Below are 24,185 nucleotides of genomic sequence, written 5' to 3'. Positions count from 1 at the left end.
ACAGGCATTTGTTGCACACAGGATGCTTGTCTGTGTGCGGGAACTTTGAGTTGCACTGAGGGCAGTACTTGAACAGGCTTCATTCCATGGACGGTCGGTCCACGTGGTGTCGAGAAGGCCTCACGGCCCGATTCGACGACTGGAGTGCAACAGAGTTGTAAAAAGTGGATCGGCACCGAGCGCTTAACAATACCAACGGTATCCGAAGGCCTTTTAAGAAGTTTTCTAGTTTCCGAACTTGGAGAGTAGGAAAAGACATCCGAACCCAATGGCGGAGAAAAACAATCTGGGGATGGAGAGGATGCCCATGCGCACTGTAGTCCGAGGGAGGAGCCACCTATCTCGTGATACTTCGAAGACTCTTCCAGGACAACAATGTGCTATCATCCGGACCCAACACTAGGCGGCGATCTATGCACAGATATGAATTCAGCAGCCCACATGCCCCTAACACAAAAGCTCCTTCAATCTCAACGGATTTCCAAGGTCCTCCCACACCATCTTGAACAATGAATTAATCTTCCGATGAATCATCTACAAATTCGCACATTACCTCTTGAATCTTCTTCTTTGAGCTAAAGGTATTCGAACTATGGCAACAATTAAAAAGATGGCCTTTCTTTCCATATTTTTAGAAGTGGACTTCCAACCAACACAACCTTTAAAATCAAATAATGTCCAATATCACCACATCTAAAACTTTCTCAAAGTTAGAGGTATTAATTGGTTAAAAATTGTTATGATCTTTCTGATGAGGGCGCAAAGTGAAACTGTTAAGAGTTAGGACATGAGGTGAAACTGTTAAGAGTTCTTTTTGCAGACAGGAACAGTTTGTGCTGTCTCTTCCTTTTGAGTTGCACTGTTTTTTTTTAATTTCTTCAACACAATCCTCGCTGTGTTCAATTTTTTTGCAATGGTGAGGACTTTTGCAAGAGATGGATCATCCTTTTGCCAAAACCTCTCTAGTAATCTCTACATAACACCCTAGCATGCACTGATGACTGAGTGCTTCTTCGTTATTAATTGCAAAAGAGCACGTTGAGGTAAGTTTTCTTAAAACAGTCACATATTCAACAGATTCCCCTGACTTTTGCATCAGTTTCCTAAATTGATGGTCTGGTACGTCAAAGATAGTCTTCAGTGTCTTGCTCACCATAGGTGAAACCCCTGAGGGGGTGATATCAAGTTGGCCTCTGAAATTCCAACATTCTAATTAGACTATCTCTGATTTACAAAGGGCATCAGAGAAAGTCATAGGATACTACACACTATGTGGATGTGAAGGTGATAAAGGAAGGAGACTAGGGAGAAGTGGAGGAGAAAGACTGATAAAGCAACCAGTCCTTTATTTCCTCCTCTCTGTTTTTCAGGTGGCACAGGCTGATCAATTGCATTGCCAAAGGAAAGTTGTTGCTTGTGTGGCAACAGACCTGTTGCTGGGACTAACGCTTCAGCCAGGATCCATCCAGAAGGGTTATTATGTATTTATTTTGTCTCAAGCTTCTCCATCTTATGGAGGATTGACTACATAAGAGACTGAGTCCTTATGTGCTCTTTTTGAAGTTTTTGCTGCAGAGATGTTTCGGTACCAAAATAGTGGGTACCAAGAAGGGCTGGAGCCAAAGACTGTGCTCTGAGGTGTGCAGAGGTAGAGGGTTTAGGCAAACTGATGCCAGTGGTGGTCAGGCATTTTTGCTTGATCAGTTGAAGAGTGTAGTTATAGGTGTGAGGACTGGGTTGTTGGTACTCACCGTATGCTGACCAGCAGATCGGTGTCATAATCTGACTGTCATCGATCGAGCCGGTCTCTTCTTCTGCAGCCGTGGCCTCAAACATAGATTCTTCACTTCATAGTGACAAGTTAATCCAAGATTACTCTTGAAGTCTCGCTGCTGGATGTCTCTGCGGGGTGCCCTTCGATCGTAAGAGTTTTCTTTGAGCGAAATGATTTGTAGGACTCAGTCTTCTTCCCGGTGGTCGGGGATAAACCAAAGTAGCAGCCCTGTTGATCTGTGGATACTTGGAATGGCAGCTATGGCAGAAAAGGAAGGTTGTCCATCAGCAGGACATAGTTGATGAAACAGAATACACACGCAAAGCCCTGAAGAGCGAGGCCCAGTGCACCACGATCGAAGAGTGTCGATCGACGGGTGACTGTTTTTGTTTGAAATGCAGAGGGTGATAATGCATCTGAGAACAATACCGATGGGGGTAAAAGTGAGAAATTACAAACCAAAAAGTCTGTACGCCCAAGTTGATTCCCTTGCGCAGTATTCCCATGAGGAGTCACTACCTTGTGACGCACAGCACTTCTTTGAAGAAAAACGAATTTTACACATCCATACCAAGCACTAGTTGGTGGAAGTATAGAAAGCATGTGTATCTACAGCAACACATACTACGAACATGTAAATTATTATGGCTCACTTTTGCCACATATTATAGAACCATTACACCATACAAAATTCTCGCCAAACAAATGTGCGCAGAATCCCTCTTATGAACCACTTGTGGGGTGGGGAGGGGAGGGGAAGATCTTGGCAAATGCAGAACTGCAGCCAACAGTGATGTTGAGTTGTTTTGTAGTTCCTTCGTGGCAAGTCTTCGTACTGCTCACCAGATAACCCGTTATAAACCTAGTTTTATTCTGGTGAATTTGTTTAAGATAGTAACTTTCAGGTTTACTGGACATAATTGTCATACAATGTAAACATTTAGTAATTATACCCCTCTGAAATTAGAAATTTTGCTGGGATTAAGGGTGACCATGATAGTAGCTTTCAGGAGCCTAAACATTTCCAGGGTGAGGAAAGTGCTTAAAAAGCCTAGTTAGTGCTTCACTTAGCTGTTGATTTAATGTTTCCTGCCTTGTTCTACAAATGTCCTAGCTTTAAAAGACTGTCCTTACTTGAGATTAGGAAATTCAAACTATGACTAGCCAAAATGAGTAGTTTCAACAGGTCTGGGTTAATTACTTAATTGCACCCAATCTCTCTCCCATTAAAAGTAGAGCTCCTCCTATAATGATTTGAGTGATTCAGCAACCTCATCTTTCATACACATTTTATTCTTAGATAGCCGGTACAGGATAGTAGACCTAGTTGTTTTGTGCTTAATGTAATTTAAGCTAAGCTATCTCTGGAATTACTCCAGCTGAAAATGTGGCCACAATTATTTCCATTTTATTTTGTCTTTACATCTTTGTTCCCTCTAGCCATAATTTTTGTCGCTCACCTAAAGGTCTTGTTCCGAGAATGCAATAACATTGACAAAGAACAGATGCTTATGAATCTAAATTTGACATCCGTATGATCGATCTCTGCTAAAAGAATAATACTACACCAGTAGGATCTCTTTAACTGCCACACGGACCTACATTGAAGGGTATTAACTTTTAAGAATGAGGGCTAAACATAAATGGTTCAATATGCACATGGGTGCTACAGTCGACTTAGTGTACAATGGCTTTATGGATGAAAGGGCGGTCATGTCTAAATTAGAGTGAATGCACGCAAAACGAGATATTGATCCACTGGATAATGTATCCAGAGCCTCATGTAGAACCTGACCCATATTCAGGTAAAAGTAAACACCCACAATTTGTTAATCTTGGATGACGTACTAAATTCTCTATTCATCTCAACCCTGAAAGAACAGAGTGTCTCCCAAGCCACATCAAAACCTGTACTTCCCTTCTTTCCGCAAACAGATAAAGACTTGGCTGTTCAAACAATTACTCATGGAGAAGTAGAGTGGACACTCAGCGCAGAGACCCCCTCTGGTATTTGTGCGCTTAACAAATTTCCTAAATAAATAAATCTTCAATTAGTGCGTAAACAGTCAGCAAAGGCATTTTTAGATCTTTATGAAAATCAACATAACCACCACCTGCCTTCCTTTGTCACTGATCGAATTGAATAACCTGCTTAGCTGTATCAATAGGTTTGCTGCTTGAAGCTCACCTAGTAACACTTGCTGTGCATATTCGGCCATCTATATAAACTTTCAACTTTGAGCAACAATAGGAGCCAATTTGATTCACCAAAATGTTAGTCATGAGCCCACAGTGTAATCATCATCTTTAGACTTATCTGCTGGTTGTTTCAGAAGTGAGTTGGCAGGCTACTGAATATAATCTTTTTAGGACCAAGAAGGCAGTATGACTTTCAGTAACATTAGAGAAGGCATCTATATGGAAGAGAAAATACACCAGACTATCAGCACAACTGTTCTTTCCTACTGCCATGCTTTCTTACTCATCCATGCTTCATTCAATGTAAAGGCCTCCCTAACATCAGTTTTTTTTTCCAGTAAGAGAATGCATTCTTTTGGCAAGTCTTCGCATAATGCAAAATCCTCTCAACCAGATTTTTCAAACCAGCAAGAGTAAGTGAAGAAATTCTTATATTACAATCTTTGCTTGCCTTGCAACACCACCATATTTGAATACAAGGTCACTAATACTGGATGTTTTGCAAAAACAACAAATATAGACCCAAAGGTAAATTCATGATAGGATATCGAACACAAAACCACCAATCTTACCCACAGCGAACCACAAACAAAAGAACCATAAATGGAAGTAGGAGAAACAATCCTAGCAATAAGAAACAAATCTCCAAACCCAAAGATCCATCACCGGCCTTCTTAATCAAAAACCTGGAGAGACACTGGAGGGTACTAGTACACCTACTCCAGAACTTAAACAGATAGGATGTTTCAGGCCCTTGAAATACCTGCATGGAAGTTGGTTGCCTCTACCTTCTATTGAGACTTGAATTATAGGATTCCCCCCCCCCCCCTTTCGGGAGATAAGTTAACTTTTTTATATGGCATTATATGCCAGAGACAGTCCCCTTTGGTTTTGCTTTGTTCACCTACGATGGCAGGGTATGCCCAGACGTGGGTCCCTTGCTCACTTTGCCACTGGAATCGAGCTAGCTTGGCTGATTGGCCAGAAACCGGTCCCAGGATGCTTGTTTCCGGTCCAGGGAAAACATGGCTTGGCAGTTCGGGCTGGACTATTCCCATGAGGCACAGGGTCAGACTGATTTGCATATGGCCATGTCTGAACTGGGGTGGCGGAGTGAGCTAAAGAATGATGGTGGATGAAACAAATAAGTTGACTGGGGGTGAGTGCTTGCATTGTTCAACACTCCATCCATCATCGCCTTTGGTTTTGCTATGCCAGAGACAGTGCCATATTAAAGCGACAAGGAAGGTCCCTGGTGTTTGCTCATCACTCCTGGCATGTATTCATGAGCAGGCCACCAGTATACCACTTTTGAGCTGCAGGAAACATTGCAGGTAACAACAGCATGGACTATCAAGTTAATCTGCTGAGATTTTAAGCCTGTTGCATGGAAATGACCGCTCACAAGGTGCTAATCGTGTACTTTAATCCCCTACTCTAGCTTACCAACCCATCTGACTGGGCCTGTCTATAAGTCACTGCCCTACAAAATCCACAGAAGAGAAATCGGACACGCAACAGCCAATCTCAATTTGTAAGTTACACCTTCCTGTGTTTTCATGGCCTAGGATGCATATTTCTACATTCTATGGCGCCACTACTGGATTTCAAATAAGTCACTCACTAGTTTTAAGTTTTAATATTTTCAGAATAGTTACTGGATGAGACTGATTAGGGGGGGGGGGGGACATTTAAGTAGACTACCTTATACATTTGAATGATAATACATTGTAAGAATGGGTCTAAAGACTTACTGGAGTTAAGATCGTAACATAAAATAATGCAACATCTAGGACGAAATGTACCCATGACAACCAGTTAATATTGTATTGACATAGGGGTCAAACACTGAGAAGAATCTGTATAAATAACAAATCCATTTAAACCGGGCATGCCAAAAAAGACATTCAGCGTATTCACAACATAAAGATAACACCAATGTTTTTGCATTGTGCCCGAAGGCGGGAGAGAACATATTTAGGTTGTTCTATTTCTAAAACTTTAAACAGCAGTACTGTAAAAGGGGAATACTGAAAAACATGATAAGGCTACCCATATCAGATCAGGTTTTTAAAACTCACATTTAATAGTCTTTTCGTATGCATAAAAATCAAACAAAGGCAAGAAGTGTTTTAATCTTTATTCTCAGCCCCCCAAGAAAGACTAGCCTTTGTTGTAGCTAGCCAACTTACAAGCTAGTTTTCCGCTGTGTTTAATTGTAACCATGTTTTAGGTGACAAGGAATGCTGCAAAAATACTCTAGATCAACAAAGTTATGATCACAAAATAATTGTATCCATTCTAGTGTTTCAGGACAATTTAACTTGTTAAACACAAAGTAGGTATAGATGCTAATGGTAGCTAACTTTGTAAGTTTTGTAACAGCAAACTGTTGTTCATGCAACATTTGTGCTCAAAGGGGAAGGCACAGCAGTTCCTACAATGAGCCACCTTATTAAGAGTTTTAGTTTATACTAATCAAGGTTGCCTTTAATTTAGTGTGCAACGCCTCAAAACCGAGGCAATCTTCCAATTAAAAAACACTTGCATGCTCCAAATGCAAGTTTTAAAAATACAAAGTTCTCTATAAAGTGGCTCAAAATAGATAGTTTGTGGCTGCCTACGTCTACTGTAAGATAAAAAGATTCTAAAACAATTGAACAGATTAGCCATAGTAAAGGTGTTCAGACCAGTTCGATTTGTACATCTATTCACATCTTTTTACTTGTCTTTATTCAGCAGTACATATGCACCAAATTTCTATTGATAAGTTTCCATATCATTTTCATAGAAAACAAAGTTTGAAAACAAGAAACATTGAAACACAGCACAGGATTCTACCACAACTGAAACATTTGTACAGACTCAAAATTCATCTAAAAAAGAACTAGGTTGCAGATTACCACATGCAGAGATCTTTAGGGTATCTTAGAAAATGAAAAGAATTTCTTAACCAGCATCTTGAATTTGTTTATTCCATATGGAATCTGCTTTTTCAGTTAGTCTTTAGGAACATTTTTTTTCATGCAAAGCTCTTGCCAATTAGTTTTGATGATACGGAACAAATTTCCTAACATCAAACGTTCATCTGGTGCAAATGCACAGGGAAGCCTTACAGAATTTATCTTCAACATACAAGCAAATAAAAATATAAGCCATACATGTAAATAAGAAATTAAAAAAAGTAACTGAAGAGAAAGGGGGGGGAAAAGCACACAGGATGCAGTTATCCAAAATCTGCTGCTAAACCGGTCTTCGTTTTCATGTCCAGTGTAAGTTAACACTTATAAACTCATTTTGATGATTTTCTAGGTTTAGTATCGGCCCCCTGAAGGCGAATCAAGCTTGCATGCGTTCACATACAGCGCCACACCCATACTCTCGTCTCTCGTACACACGCCACTCCAGATCTGGGTGTCAGCTTCATGGCTGAAAAGCCCCACATTTGAAGGATGAGCCTGGCTCTACACCTTCGAGCCTAGACATTCATTCAATGTCTTGCATTCACACAGTGCTTCGTAGCAAGCCCTGGGCTCAATCTCCTTTGACTTCTATGGGTATCCTATTCTCTTATGCTTAGAAGGCTTGATGATGATAGAACTGCATTTTTTCCCACAATCGCTCTAAGTCAATGTTCCTTCTCAGTCACTGAAGATCTTTGACCTTTAGCCCTTCTCCTTTGCACAACCTAAATAAGCATTCATTGTGTAGGTTTTCGTTACATTTTCCACTCATTCTCACTCGCACCCACTCGCCATCTTGACTTCATTTGGGCTTCTCGAATCCAAATGAAAACTGCACAATTCTTTCCCGATTTAATGCAGCAGCAGCGGATCCCATGAGCCAAGCTTGATGGATCAAACCATTTCAGTGCTGCACCGTACCCTAAATTCCAAATAAGCTTTCTAAAACTGGAATCCTTCAGCTGGTACGTTGGCAGATGAATTGAAGCCAAATGTTCCACCTTGTATTGCCTCTGGGACAAGGGTAGGATCTTCATCAATCTGCAAATTAGAAAACAAATCCTCCATCAGAACAATATTTTAAGTTGTAAATTTATGTATAGTCATTTATATTACAAAGAAAATGCTAATAATAATTTACAGTACAAATGTCAATTCGCATGAGTTACCAAATCGTATAGGAAATTACGCAACAAATTAATGTCTAGATGTAACTAGTTTTGAAGGGACAAAATGCAAATAAGATTTTGAAAAAGTAGTGCTAAGAGTTGCCTAAACTGAGACTATAGCCTGTTGAACTGTTTTGGATGCAATTATAAATGAAGACAACAAAAGGCAGCTATCAAAGGAAAAAGGCTACCAACGCTAGGACAATGTTTAACACCTACAAAACACAGAAGTGGTTGCAGTAGGCTGGTTTAAAATATTTAACCAAAATAATTATCCTAAGTACTTTTTAACAGGCTACTGGAGGCAGGTGTTCAGTAGACCAGTTACTGCACCTTCTGTGGATGAAAGAACGAGAGCCCTGGTTCCAATAGTAAAGCTTATCTGCTACCTGCCAGTTCTCCAATGGGTCAAGCCTAATTGGCTCAGTTTCAGAAAAACAAGCATTAGCAAAGCAAATAGGTCTCATCTAGGAGAGACTTTGGCTGTTAAGCACAGCTATCAGTTTTGAGGAAAAAAAGGGCAATCACATGGTCAGCACTAGCCACATCATAACACTTTTTTTCTAACTCTCCATGATGTTGCACAGCAGTCACACTGCAGTACAACACTGACATTGGAAACATCAACAGCTTTTGTCGGTGAACCTACTGGTTTCGTCAACGCTAGTTACCTTCTGTCTCAGTGGAGAGAGCTGTTCAGCGATTAAGTGAAGATAAATCCAAAATATTGGGGCAAAAAAGTGGTCTGCCTTATTGATTGCCTCACTTGGGGCAGACAATTAAAAGGAGCACACAGTTACAGAAATGACTTAGCTCTAGTAGAATGAGTCCTTATACCCTCTGGAGGATCCTTACCCTCCAGGGAGTAGCAGATGTGGATGCATAAAACAATCCATCTCGAGAGCGTGCGCTTGTACACCGCCTTCACCTTCTTGCAGCCAGCAATACCAACGAACAGCTGGTCATCCGACCTGAACTCTCTCGTCCTGTCCAAGTAGAAACTCACCACCCTCTTAGGGTCCAAGCGGTGAAGCCTTTCCTCCCCCTTACAAGGGTGAGGGGGAGGATAGAAGGTAGGGAGGGTAACGGACTGCCCCAGATGAAATGGAGTTACCACCTTCGGCAGAAGAGCAGCCCTGGTCCTGAGAACCATTCGATCAGCATGAATGGACAAAAACGGGGGCTTTGAATTAAGAGCTCTAAGCTCACTTACCCTCCTTACCGAGGTAATTGCCACCAGAAAAACAGTCTTGAAAGACAAGTCTCATGGGACACTTGTGCAATAGTTCGAAAGGTTCGAAAGGCGAACCATCAAAAACTTAAGCACAAGGTTCAAATCCCATTGAGGAAAAATACAAGGTGTTGGAGGAAATTTATTTGTAAGGCCCTTGATGAATCGCAATACAATAGGAGATTTAAATATAGAGGGCTGGTCCGGCAAACAAAGGAAAGCCGATAAGGCTGATAAATAACCTTTGATAGTTGCCACTGCAAAACCCTGCTGGGCCAAAGAAAGTGCAAATTAAGTATATTGGACGAACGAGCCCTTAAAGGGTCAATGGACTTCTCCCTATACCAAGCAACAAATTTAGACCATCTATAAGAATAGATAGACTTAGTGGAGTCACGCCTGCCCGACAAAATGACATCCACCACATTGTGTGGAAGAGAAAAGTAACTCAGATTGCCCTGTTCAATCTCCAGGCATGAAGGTGTAAGGTCTGGAGGTGGGGGTGTAGAACCTGCCCATCCATCTGAGAGAGGAGATCTGCCCTGTGAGGGAGACGGAGCGGCGAGCACGAGGAGAGGTGGAGAAGATCTGTGTACCACACCCTTCTTGGCCAATCCGGGGCGATCAATATAACTTGGGCCCGGTCTTAGCGAATCTTCCTCAGAACCCAAGGAATCAAGGGTATGGGAGGAAACATATAAAGGAGTTGCGAGTCCCAACTCAACTGAAACGCGTCCCCCAGTGCTCCTTGCATCGGAAACTGGAGATTGCAGAATGACGGGCAGAGAGCCTCTCTGCAGAGACACTGCGACCCTACTCCTCCCTTCTTGTTGACATACCACATCGCAGTGGTGTTGTCAATCAGGATTTGAACTGACGGTCAGCGAAGAGAAGGGAGGAAGGCCTTGAGCGCTAAATGTATGGCCCGCAACTCTAGAAGGTTGATGTGAAGCAACCTTTCCTCTGGAGACCAAAGACCTTTGACCTCCAGATCCCCCAGATGAGCACCCCACCCTAGAGTGGATGCATCTGTTATCACTGTGGCCACCGATGGAAGCAGTTGAAAAGGCTTTCCCTGAGACAGATTACCATCCACGCCCCACCAAGACAGATCCGACGCAATTTCTCTGGAGATCCTCACTGAATCCCTGAGATCTCCGTTGTGCTGATACCACTGCCCGCGGAGGCCCCACTGGAGCGCTCATGTGCCAGCGTGCATGGTTGACCAACAGAATGCAAGAAGCCAGCAGACGAAGGACCTTCAGGACCGGAACAACCACTCCACTGTGAAATAAAGGAATAATTTCCTGTATGTCGTGAATCCTTTGAGGAGGAGGGAATGCATGACACAGTAGTGTCCAGTACCGCACCTATGAACAGGTTGCGCTGGGAGGGCACCAGGTGAGACTTGGGAACATTTATCGAAAAACCCAACCTGTGCAACAACTGAGTTGTCTCTTGCAGATGATGGAGCACTATCTCTGGAGATTCTGCCTTGATCAGCTAATCATCCAGATACGGAAATACAGGTATCCGACCTTCTGAGATGTGCAGCCACCACTGCCATCACCTTGGTGAAGACTCGAGGCGCAGTAGTAAGACCAAACGGAAGGACCGCAAACTGGTAATGTTGCAACCCAACCGTGAAACGGAGATACTTCCTGTGCGACTTCAGGATAGGAATATGAAAATACGCATCCTGTATAATCGATCGACACCATCTGGTCTACTTCCAGCAGCGCCTGAAGAACCTGCGCAAGGGTGAGCATCTTAAACCTCTCCTGTTTGAGATAGAGGTTCAAAATCCTGAAGTCCAGGATTGGACGAAGTCTGCCATCCTTCTTGGGGATCAGGAAATACCGGGAGTAGCATACCTGACCCCTCTCCTGCTCCGGTAACACCTCTATCGCCACCTTTCTGAACAGTGCCAGGACTTCCTACTGCAGGAGAAGCAGGTGGTCCTCCGAACAAAACCCCTGGCAAGGACGGAAACTCCCGAAAAGGAAGAGCATACCCATTTTCCACGAGATTGAGAACCCAAAGATCTGATGTAATCTATTCGCAATCTTGTAGGAAATGGGTAAACCGACCCCCCACTGGGCCCACATGATACAGAATGGAGGATCTAGGGCTGCTTTGCTGCGTTGGCAGGGGGCTGAGACGGGGAAGAGGAGGAGGCTTAACGACCTCTGGGACGAGTTCTTTGTCTGCCCATATAAGACTTGTACAGCATATTTTGCTGCTGCGGCTTTTGAGATTGTTTATAGGCTCAAAAGGAAGACTGCCAAATCCTCTGAAGCGCTTCCCAAATGTGCCTCTTGTCTGAAGGCCCAACGACTTCGCCGTTGCTCTGCTGTCCGCTCCAAAGCAGCGTCAGCCTTCTTCCCAAACAGTCCAGACCCATCAAAGGGCAAATCAATCAAGGCAGACTGTACATCTGCTGAGAACTGACGACTTTAACCACGCAGCTCTCCTAGTGGCCACCGAAGAGCCCATGACTCACCACCGAATCGGCCGTGTCCAGCCTACTCTGGATTACCTGCCTTGCTGCAGCCTGAGTGTCCGATATAACTATCCAAAACTCCTTTCTATCCCCTTCAGGAATATTGGGCACTAACTGTTTTACAGAATCCATCAGGGCATGGAAGTAACGTCCCATCAGGCACGTTGCATTAGTAGATTTTAACGCCATGCTGACTGAGAAGACTCTTAGCTGCCTGATCCTGCTTTCTCGACTCTTTCTCTCAAGGAACCTGCGGAAAAGCCCCCGCAGACTTCTTAGAGCAGGCAGCCTGCACAACTAAACTTTCAGGCAGGGGGTGTGCAGATAAAGTCAGGGTCATTAGGAGCCACCCTATATCTCCTCATTAGTTCCCTTGAAACGGCAGGGGCTGACAGAGGTTTCTTCCACACCTCAGATTGGCTCAGCCAAAGCATCATTGAATGGCAGCATTGGTTCAATTACAGAGGAAGGTGAATGGAGGACCTCCGTCAGAATATTTGACTTGTACGCAGCAGTACGAGGTTTAACAAGTCTGCCGCCTTCTTTATTACCACATGGTAAGGAGAGTCACATCTCTAGAAGGTGTATCAGATGTAGAGGCCAAACCCACTCAGAGACCGCTCCAGGCCACTAGCCTCCCTCAGGTCATCAAAAGGATCCTCAGACTCCCGAAGCTCACCTTCCTCCACATCTTCATCCCGATACCTCTGTTCCTCCAGAAGCCTATGTTCCTCACCCCTCGACCTCTCTTTCACAAAGGAAGCCGACTGATCCATGATCGACTCCACCGGAGTCGAACCGGAGGTTGGGCGAGGCAGTTTGACTCTAGGTCAAACCGGATTCGGCATCGAAGTCTAGGGTACCGGTGTCGATGGAATCCGCGTCGATGGATTCGGAAAATGCCAATGTGGTGCTGGCACCGGCATGAAGGGCGCAGGGGCATAAGCCTGGGGAACACCCAGACTAAACGCCATAGGACCCGTGGGACCAACAGGTGCACCAGAAGGGAACATTGCCCTGGAGTAGACCCCGAACATGGCATTGAGGAATTGTGTTGGATCCTGACCTGGAGCCGGAAAGGCAGGATATGAGCCCCCAGGCTGCTCCCGAGGGAGCAGAGTCGTCACGACGTCGACCTCCTCTTCAGGCTGAGGCACCGGAGTAGACTGACCCGCAGGCAACTGAGCCTAGACTTCGCCAACTTCCTCCACCTCACCTTCATCCTCCTGGCCTGAAGGATGGGACGGAACCGGAGATTGATTCACTACCTGCTTTGGTGATCCAGGCAAATCCGCACGTGAAGCCTCACCCTCCGAGACCTGTGCTTCCGAAGCCGAAGATACCACCTCCTTCCGAAGCAGCTTAACCTGCGACTTCGGTCTCGAACGAGTCCTTTCCGGAATGATGTCTTGACTCATGGCTCCTCTTCTTGTGTTTCTTCCTCGAGGACCTCGAAGCATGAGCAGAGGACGACTCAGATCGCAACCTCGAACGCAGAGTTCGCGACTTCGAAGTTTTTTTCTTACCTTTTTAATTTTGCAACGAGGAGCTTAGTCTACCTCTCTCTCGAAGGGCCTTTGGTGTCATTTTCTTGCAAGATTGGCACTCCTCGACGTCATGGTCAGAGCTCAGACACCAGACGCAGCACTCCTGCGGGTCAGTGATTGACACGGTCTTGCCACATTCACCACAAGCCTTAAATCAGGTCTTCTTCGACGACATCGACAGAAGACAATAAGACAGAAAAATCACAGAGTAACAAAGTTACTGTAACAGCTACAGATGATCCCTTGAAAACCATTAGATTCGACGACGCGGAAAAAAGGGAACTGATATCACGCCAGCGTGGGCCTATTATGGTGTCGGTGACGTCAGTTGAGTTGCGCGCGATGCCATGCTTCTATGACGTCGTCCACGTCGGCGCAAAGCTACAAAAAGAATTCCTGAATGTTGCTGACGCAAGGGGATATTCACAAGGTGAGGAATCCACTGGCAGATGTATCTATCAGAAATGTCCATGTGTATGTATGTAAACTGAGAACTGCAACAACTACAGGTACCAGGATAGGCATGTGAAGCTACAGTTCTGCATGCAAAGAACAGATGTTTGCTGGGTAAGGAACATTATCCGTGCAAGGCATGTGAACTGTAGATCACAAGGTTTGTATAGATTATACAGCAGTATACTCCCAAAACGGTGGCTAACCTTTTTTTGTTGCAGTTGTTTGAAACAGTGTTTTAAGTACTGCCCGGCCTACATTAGCTTGCTGCCTCGCTAACACATCTACACAATAGTACTTTGTGAATGTGTGCAGTTCAAGCCACGTTGCTGCCTAACAGATGTCAGCTAGGGCAATATTCCCTAAGAATGCCATAGTAGCTCCTATCTTGCAAGTGGAATGCGCTCTAGGGGATTTTATCAAATTTCTTTTCGCTTTCACATAACATGTCTGGGTACATTTCACAATCCATCTTGCAATGCCAGATTTAGATATGGGATTGCCTTTGTGTGGTGGCAAAAAAGCTACAAAAAGTTGCTTTATTTTGCAAACTTTTGTTCTTTCCACATAATATAGTGGAGCTCTTGTAAAATAAAAGTGTGTAGAGCTCGTTCTGATACAGAATCAAGTTGAGAAAAGAACACTGGTAACAACTGATTGATATGAAAAGCAGAAACTACTTTAGGATGAAATTTAGGATAGGTTCGAAGAACCACTTGTGAAGCTGAAAGAAAGGCTCTTGTATAGTTAAAGACTGGAGTTTACCAACTCTCCTTAGTGAAGTGATAGCGAAGACGAAAGCAACCTTCCATGAGAGGAATTGTAACTGACACCTGTGCATTGGTTCAAATGGTGGACCCATTAGCCTTGTAAGGACTAGGTTCAAGTTCCATACCGATGCAGGTGGGACTCTTGGTGGTATCATCCTTTTTAATCCTTCCATAAAGGCTTTAATCACTGGTACTCTGAATAGAGCTAAGTGTTGTCTGTTTTGTAAGTATACAGCTTAGCGAGTGGATGCATAGGCTACTCCAGATTTCTGTAATTTTAACAGATAACAGATGATGCTCTGCACAAAAGCATCAAGTGGATTGATATTGTTACAATAATAAACTATTTCCATTATCCCACATAACATTCACTAGTAGCAGGCTTTCTAGCCTCTTTTAGGATATTCATAAATTCTGGTGGAATTGGTAAATAAACTGGGGCTTCAGGTGCCAGATAGCTAAATTGAGTTCTTTGGGATATGGATGCCTGATTTTTCCATGGCTCTAAGTTGGGAGTCTGGAGGCGAGATGCAGCTTTTGGTGTGGAACTACTGACAGCTCCAGCAGAGTGGTGAACCAGGGTTGACGTGCCCATAAGAGGCAGAAAAGCACAAGCAAATATCCCTGACCAGTTCATCTATCGAGCATTGCTTTTGTAGAGCGGGTGTAGGAACCTGCAGGCGAAGCTTGGGTATTTTGAGTTTTATGCTATGGCAAACAGGTCTGAGTGAGGAAATCCCCATTCCTGAAAGGAGGAGACCTTGGGGATTAAGTTCCCACTCGTGGATTTGCAGACTGTCTGCTGAGAAGGCCTGCAATCTACTCCTGGAAGATGCTCTGCCTGGAGATAAAAATCTTGTGGTGTATAAGCCCATTTCCAAATGGCTTATGCTAGGCATGACATCTGGAGAGAGTACCCTGCCCCACCCCAGTTTTTGTATATATTACATAGCTGTCATGTTGTCCATGCGGACTAGGACAGCTTTGTCTATTAGGTGAATTTGAAAGGCTCCGAGCGCTAGAAACACTGCTGGTAGCTCTTGGTGATTTATATGGAGACTTTTGTGCTTGAGACTCAACGACGCTTGGATTGTGTGATCGTGTAAGTGACCACCCCAACCAATGAACGATGATGCTTCTGCTGTTAGAAAGGTCTGTGGAACAGGGTCGATATAGGGCCACCCTCTGGATACATTTTGTGGGTTCCACCACTGCAGTGAGTGATGGGTACGGTCATCTACAAACACTAGATTGGTGAATTGACCCTGCGACTGGTTCCACTGAGTTGCTAAGCAATCTTGAAGAGGATGCATGTGAAGTCTTGCATGGGGAACGATCACGATGCAAGACGCCATCATTCCTAGCAGTTGCATGAACACTAGCTGGTAATGATTGGTTGGGCTGGGCTGAAACAGAGGGAGAAGAGTCTGAATACTGATAATTCTGGCTGTATTGGGAGAGCCCAGAGCTCTTGATTGTCTATGGTGGCTCCCAGATAGGCTGTAGATGAGACTTCAACGCATTCACTGTACCCCTAGTTGGTGTAGTAAGTGAATTCTGTCGAGTGTGTTGGAGATACTTCTGGTAAGTGCTGGCTTTGATGAGCCAGTCGTTCGGGTATGGGAAGACATGGATGTGCTGTCTTTAGGATGAGCTGAGACTACTGCCAAATACTCTGACCAGTGGTGACTCCCAACAGTAGTACTTCGAATTGGAAATGTTGGCACCGCAATCACAAATCTGAGATTTGCGATGAGCGGGATGAATTGGAATGTCGAAATATGAGTCTGAAGTCAAGAGTAGACATAACATTGCTCTGCTGTAGAAGTAGGAGCACTTGTTAAGTGGCACCATGGGGAAATGTTCTGACCGTATGTAGTGGTTTAGTTCTCCGAGGTCCAGAATAGGTCTTAAGGAGCAGTACTTTTTGGGAATTAGAACACAGGGAAGACACGCCAGACCATTGATAATGTAACGGTACAGGATCTATGGCTCCTTTAAGCACGAGAGACTGGGCTTACTATTTGAGCAGGTCTAAATGTTCTGGTGAAATTTTGTGAAAACAAGGTGGAATGTTTAAAGGATTGGTGGTAAGTTCCAGGCAATAGCCATGTTGGATAATTCCCAACACCCATTTGTCTGTCGTTATGGATTGCCAAATGGGGAGGAATTGTAGAAAACGTCACTCAACAGGCGTTAAAAGATGGGGGGGGGGGGGGGGGGCAAGTCATTGCTTGACAGGGGAAGGAGAATCACATGGGGTGGAACCCTACCTTTGCCATTGTTACCTCTATCTTCCTCTAAAGAAGCCTCTTGAGGATGATGAAGATTGAGTGTTGACTTTATATGAGGCAGCAGTATTGTCTGAGGATGTGGTCTTGGACCCCTCCACAGAAAAAGCAACGAAAGGAGCCACAATTTGAAGGAGACTGTAGGGCTCTCATTTATTTAGCTACCTCAGTGTCTTTTAATTTTCTCCAATGTCAGATCTACTTCGGGCCTGCAGAGATGCTTTTTATCGAATGGAGTATTCAAAATGGATTGTTGGACTTCAAGTTTAAACCCGGAAATCCTTAATCAGACGTCCCACTTAAGTAACACTAGTGTTAATCTCTCTAGCTGCGGTGTCCGCAGCATCTAAAGCGCATCTAATTGAAAAATGGAAGATAAGATTTCCTTCTTATACTAAATCCTGAGCTTTAGCGCTGTGCTTATCTGGGAGATATTGGAGCAATTGCTCCATACTGTCCCAGTGCGCTTATTATACCGGGCTAATAGGGCCTGGATGTTGGCTATACACCAATGATTTGCTGCCTGGGCGGCTACTCAGTTACCCGATGCGTCTAATAATTTTGACTGTCTGGAGGGAGGTTTGTGAATTGGCCCGTTTATGGGCATTTAAGGCAACCAGTGAGTCTAGTGGTAATTGCCCCTTAAAAAAGACTGGGTTTGAAGGAGCAGGCTTATATTTTCTGTCTGTTCTGGGAGAATAAGAGCACGGACAGGAACCTCAAATATATCATCAGCATGTCTCCTCATGCCTTTGAGCATAGGGAGTGTGACTGGATCAAGGTGTACTACTGAGATTTTTCAACCAGAAAGCCTCTTCTAGGTAATTCTAAATACCCAACATGGTTGTCAGGAGGGGAAGGCTTTAAGGGTAAAGGTCTGGGTCTTTGTCATTAGGTGAATCAGCATTGTAGTCTTTCCAGAGATCAACAGGTAAAGGAGTATCTTCATCATCAGTCTGTGATGGTGGAGAGTTAGTTGGTGTGATAAGTAAATGTGTTAATGCTAGAGTTGGAGGTGAATCTGTAGGGGAATGTAGTGGTGGAGGAGGAGGAGGAGAGGGGCTAGTACTGACATTCGTCTTTGAAAGAATTATATAATTTATGTCCTCCAACTCAGGTTTGCGCTTCCGTGACCGGTTAGAAAGAAGATGTCCTGTATCCGGATTAATGTAAAGTTTCTTTTGGGTCCGATTTGGGAGGTGGGGCGTTAAAAATCAGATTCTGTAGCTTCGGAGGAACATTTATCGGTTTCAGCACAGATGACTTCGGTGCCAGGGTGGAATGACTGACGCGGAAGGATTGGGTTCTGAAGCAGTTTCTGATTTAGATGTAGAGGATTTCGTCTCCGAAGTAGTCTTCGGCTTCGAGCCTGAAAGTTTCGGCCCGGTGCCAGACTCTAGCCCTAGCCAAAAGGCTTAGCGACATGTTTTGGTAGCGAGCCTGGAGGCGAGGCATTAGAAACTCAGTGTTGACCATGGCCTGAAGGCAGAGGTGGAACTGAAGCCTTTTGTTTGGGTTGTATTGGGTATTGACACAATGGGTGTTTGGTGTTCACAGGACCTTGAACTTGCGGTCCATTTCGGAGTAAGACTCCGGAATAGGTACAGGTTCTTCCTGTTCCTTTTCAGCCCATTGTGCATCTAATTATTCTTGCTTGGGTCCTTCACCGAAGATGTGTGGAGTTTATTTGATGCTCTGGATTTACATTTCACGACGTCAAGCCCAACAATCTCGGACTGTTTCTTGAATCTAAAGGATCTGCACGCGTTGCAGTCCTGTTTGTTGTGCTATGGAGATACGCAAAAGTTGCACACTTTTTGAGAACAGAGTGCAGATACTTTGCGTGGCACATAGGACCGAATTTGAATGAGTCCGTTCCATTGACTGCAAGATGGAGCAACGCGGCTAGGCCCAACGGCCTTTCACTGAGTTTTCCGATCGAAATAGAATTTTCTTCAACCGATATGAAACGCGGAGAAGTGGGATACGCGTATGAAATACCGATGTGGTTAGAGAACTGCGCACCGAGGGGAACCCGAAGAATGGTTTCGAACTGGAGCGCAGCAATACACATCCGGACCCAATGGTGGAAAAAACCTAACAATGGAGTCGATGCCCATGCGCACTATCACCAAAAGGAGGAGTCAACTTGCCCCATGACTGGAAATTCTTCTTCGAAGAAAAATAACTTGCAAACATCCAGACTCAATACTAGATGGCAGGAGTATGCAAAGCATTTGATCTACAGCTCACATGCCTCGAACATATATATTTAATGGTTTAATATAATTTCTAATATCTCAAGGTACAATGACATCTTTTACGGGAGCACATTCCTTATGAAGAGTAGACGCTTTCTGGTGGGATAGGAGTTTGTAGGACTAGTACCCTCAATATGGGGTGAGCAACAATACCGGTGGGAAGGGTGAACAACAGGGAAGGTGAGATGGGCAAGCAATAACGCAGCGAGTGATCGAATTGTGGGAAGAGGCAAGCCACAACAAGAGGGATGGCCTGCAAACACATACTTTTATGGAGTTCTTCTACTAAAAGAAATAGGTAGCTGCGAAAGCGTGAGCAGTGGAAGGACACCAGGCAAGGAAGAAGTAATTAGGCCGTGCTCCAGGTGAGGGACAAACAAAGCAGTGAAGAAAGCACATGCTGCCCAAAGATAAGCAAGGAAATTAGCAACAATGAATCAAACCAATGGTAAGCAATGGCTGGTCGCCAAGCCTGCCGTAAGCTAACAAAGTCTCATAAGTGAGAGCACATGTGCAGTCTTGGGAAAGATCCAAAAATGAAAGCACTGTAGGGTCCCTACCAAATCGCAGCGAAATCTTTTAGGTAATCTTTATCAAATAGCCCAAGTTCATTGCAATGTCGAAGAGTGGGGATTGTCATCAACATGAAGTGAAGGTAATGCCTCTGCCCCCATTCTCATCCGCCCCCCCCGCCCCAACCCACCTCATGCATTATGTTAAGCTAAGGATCTCTCTGGTACAGATGCGTACCCTTGATGAGATGGGCGCCATAAAAAAAAAGTTGAAGTATTGTGTTCTCAATGGTTGATCCATCAGGGCACCTCACCTCTTTTGAACTGCTTAAGTTGTTAATCAAGGTGATAAGCACATGCTGTACTTCTGTAGAATATTAGAAAGTCCACTCATTGTACAGGACTTCCTGGTATGACCCAGACTGACCTAAGCCTACAAAATCGTAAACTGGCATTTTGATGTTTCACTTTGAGCACTTACTACTACAAATTACCAAGCAAGACAATGCAAATATAATCCACACAGCCTAGAATTGATCTAGCTAATCATTGATCAACCATCACCTAATTGCTATAACCAATTACATCTTTATAACTTACTCATAATAAGTCTATCCTAAATTAATTTCCTAATATATGCGCTACAGACCTAGCTTTCAACAATTTCTATTCAGAACCAAGGCTTTGACAAATAATTATCCCACAATTAAAGAGGATGAGGTACAACACACTCCCTTACTCCAGATCTGGTATCAAGACTAGGCATGGTGCAGCATTCTCCAAGTATCAGTTGGCTTTCAAACAGGTTAACTGCATTTTACCAAGTATATTTGCAATCATGCCATTAACATGTAGGAACTCAGTTTCTGCCCATGAAGGCCAGGCAGCATGAAAAAGGAATGGCTGGCATGTGGATCTCGGAGGAATAGTATCAGAGATTAAAGTATTCCACTTATCACTTGTTTTCCTCACTTTATTTTGAGAAAACAACCCTTGACTAACACTTCAAAACGAAGACCATTAATGGGATATAGGAACATAGTATCTCAATACTGCCATGGACCCTCCATTCAACGACCAGGATTGCACTTACAGCAGCATCTGAAATTACTACTTTAGAAATACACCAGTCACTTTGAATCTGCAAAACAAACAAATAGGGAACTAAATATTACTTACATCTTCTGATGAAAAGAACTGATCAATGATTTCATACGCCAATTTGTAGATATCTTCATTTTCATGATTTTGCAGCTGCTCTATCTTTTCAAGTCCTACAAGGTAAACATATTTGTAAAACAGGAAAACAAATGACAAAGAAATTAGCAATGTAAAGCAGGTAAGTTATCAAACTAAGAAAAATGCTAATGTTTACCACTGGTGTTCTCAAAGAAATGGATAAAGCACACCAACTGTACAAAAAAGGAGTAGACTAGTTAAAGATATAGTTCAGACCCCATTGTAAATCCTCTGCACTGCTACATAGGCAAATCATTACACAAACAGACAATTTCAAACTAATGTATTTTTATATTAGTATATAGAATACCAAAATCTGGCTGAATGCATCAAAAGCCATAATTATTGAAGAAGCATTTCTACAATCAATGAGGGGTTCAAAGGTTTACAGAAAATGTTAAAATCTGTTCACCACATTGTGCTCAGTTATTGTTGGAAAGTAACAGTTTACCATAAATAGGTCAAAATTATCATTAAGCTGGTTCCAGGTGAACATTCTTTCAAAACTATTAACTTCAGGTAACCAAGATTGATAATTAAGGGGTGGCCTAATAAGGGATGTCAAAGATGGAGAGCAAGGATTAAGTATTTCAGAATTATCATGAAGCTAATTTTGCCATACAAGTTCCCCAACTAGTTGACAATCATTGTGCATGCGTACATGCTGTGATCTGGGAAAGAATGCACATGCTTGACGGGGATTAAAGCAAGGAGGTTGTGTAGAACTTCCTAGACAAAAGCAGCATCTTTTCTGGGACACTAGTCCAGAGAGGAACGAATGCCTGCACAAAGCATTTACTGCAAGTAGGTGAAATTGAGGTATTCCAAATATCTGCAACAGGGACATTTTACCATAATGCTACTTGTAGTATGAGCATGAAGCCTGAACTTATCTAATGTCATAGGTTTTGGAATTGCAAGAGGCAAAAATGGCTTCAGCTGCTTAAGTGCCTCGAGAGAACAGATGCTCAGAAACTGTAGTGTTTCATCTTAGAAAGATAAAACCTCGAGATTTTAGTAGAAGGAAAATGTTTATCTGCAAGCATTCGTTTTTAGCATGTAGTGCTATAGTCTCACAAGCGCTGCATAATCCAAACATCTAGGGCTGAGCTCAGACATGTGCAATGTGTTTTTCTTCGATGAAGTCTTGAGTCACAAGGCATGCTTGGTGAAGGAAGGAAAATGCTACTTACCCAGTATGCATCTGTTCTTGGCATGTAGAGCAGTAGAGTCACATGCTATGCATAGATCGCCATCTGGTGTTGGGCCCAGACGTTTGCACTTTGTTTTTGTTTGAAGTCTTTCCAGTCACAAGGTAGGTGACTCCTCCTTTCCGTGATAGTGCACATAGGCATTGACTCCATTGTTATTCTGCTTTCCCGCAGAGGGTGAGAATTGAGCAAGTAAAAGTAGAATAGAGATTTTCATGTGTAGTTATCTAAGTAAGATAGTACTTGAACAGATACAGGTAACCGGAGAGGTGGGTGGATGCATGTGACTACAGCTCTACATGTCAAGAACCGATGCATACTGGGTAAGTAGCATTTTCCGTTTGATGCATGTGAGCTGTAGATCACATGCTGTGCATAGACTTTACAGCAGTAATCGCCAAAGCGGTGGCTAACCTGTAGCTGTAGTTTGAAATAGTATACGTAAAACTGCCTGGCCTACATTAGCTTGATGTCTGGCTAACATCTACACAATAGTGTTGTGTGAACATGTGTGGTGTAGACAATGTTGCAGCTTTACAGATATCTATGGAAATATTTCCTAAGAAAGTCATAGAAGCACCCAGTTTGCAAGAAGAATGCGCTCTAGGGGAATTAGTAAAGTTCTCTTAGCTTTTGCATAACATATCTGAATACATTTAACTATTCATCGTGCAATACCAGATTTAGAAATGGGATTGACGTGGTTGTTATTACAATAAATAACAAACCACTTTGCAAAACAAGCTCCTGTAGTAGGTCTTCTAGCCTCTAATAATATTCATAAAATCTGGTGGAAGATTTAGGGAACCAAACTATGACATCAGGTGCCAGATCGGAAGATTGAGAGGTTTGGGATATGGATGTCTGATCTCTCCATGGCTCTGCGTGAGGAAACTGGATGTGAGATGTAGTTTATGATGAGGAACTACTGATAGTACTAAGAGAGTAGTGAACCAAGTTGGTGAGCCTAAGTGGGAGCTACTAGGATTAGTGAGAGGGATGTTTGCCTGAGCTTCCGAACCACTAGTGGAATGAGAGGGAGAGGCGGAAACGAGTAAGCAAATATCCCTAACCAGTCCATCCATAGAGCATTGCCCTTGGATAACAGGTGTGGATACCGAGAGGCGAAGTTTGTGCATTTTGAGTTTCAGTGTGTGGCGAACAGATCTATGTCTGGAAAGTCACAACATCTGAAAGAAGGAGAGGAGAGCGAAGGTCCCTTTCGTGAATTTGGTGTCCGTCTGCTGGAGAGCTCTGCAATCTGTTATGTCTACCCCTGGGAGATGTTCCGCTAGGAGAAATCTTGTGAAGAATGGCCCACTTCCAAATGTCTTGTGCAAGGTGTGACAGTTGGAGAGTGTGCTCCTCCCGGTTTCTGTATGTAATACATTGCTGTCATGTCTGTGCCTAGAAGGTGAGTTTGGAAGGCTTGAGTGTTAAAAATAGTGCTAACAGTACCAGATAATTTATGTGCAGAATGTGGAGAAGCTTTTCCTTTAGACTCCACAATCCTTTAATTGTGAGAGTTTGGAGAGGAGCTCACCAACCAGTGAGCGATGCTTCTGCTGTTAGCACGGTCTATGGAATGGGATAGATGAAAGACCGCCCTTTTGTAAGGTTGTGTGGATTCCACCACTGCAGAGAGCGAGGACTGCAGCTGTCTTGCTAAGCATTCTTGAAGGGGACGCATTTGAAGTCTAGCATAAGGTACAATCATAATGCAAGATGCCATCATTCCTAGTAGTTGCATGAATACCCAAGCTGGTAATGAGTGATTGGGTTGAAATTTGGAAATGAGAGCCTGAATATTGTGAATTCTGGTTGGATTGGGATAGGTTAGAGCTTTGAGTATCTAGAGTGGCCCCTAGATATGCTTGTGTATTGGAGGGCTAAAGATGGGATTTTGCCAGACTGACTGTAAATAAGAGGTTGTGCAGTAAGTGTACCGTTTGTGCATGCTGTAGGCACTTTGAGAGAGTGCTGGCTTTGCAAAATAAGCCAGTAGTCTAAATATGGGAAGACTTTACCAGGATGTCTTCGCAGATGCACAGCAACTACTGCT

At 43.6% G+C, this 24,185-nt stretch overlaps 1 long non-coding RNA gene across 1 annotated transcript; it reads right to left on the bottom strand.

Annotated features, from left to right (window-relative positions):
* Nucleotides 1-6,098: 6,098 nt before the first annotated feature.
* Nucleotides 6,099-21,793, bottom strand: LOC147665751 (uncharacterized). Its single transcript, XR_015304978.1, has 2 exons — nucleotides 20,853-21,793; nucleotides 6,099-7,977 (listed from the first exon to the last, which is right to left on the bottom strand). It is a non-coding gene; the product is annotated as an uncharacterized LOC147665751 (long non-coding RNA).
* Between the last annotated feature and the right edge of the window lie 2,392 nt (nucleotides 21,794-24,185).

The sequence above is a fragment of the Lissotriton vulgaris genome, unplaced genomic scaffold (genome assembly GCF_964263255.1).
Source record: "Lissotriton vulgaris unplaced genomic scaffold, aLisVul1.2 SCAFFOLD_1182, whole genome shotgun sequence".
NCBI classification, from domain to species: domain Eukaryota; kingdom Metazoa; phylum Chordata; class Amphibia; order Caudata; family Salamandridae; genus Lissotriton; species Lissotriton vulgaris.
The sequence above is the reverse complement of the archived record's forward strand: the minus strand, read 5'-3'. Positions and strand labels throughout refer to the sequence as shown.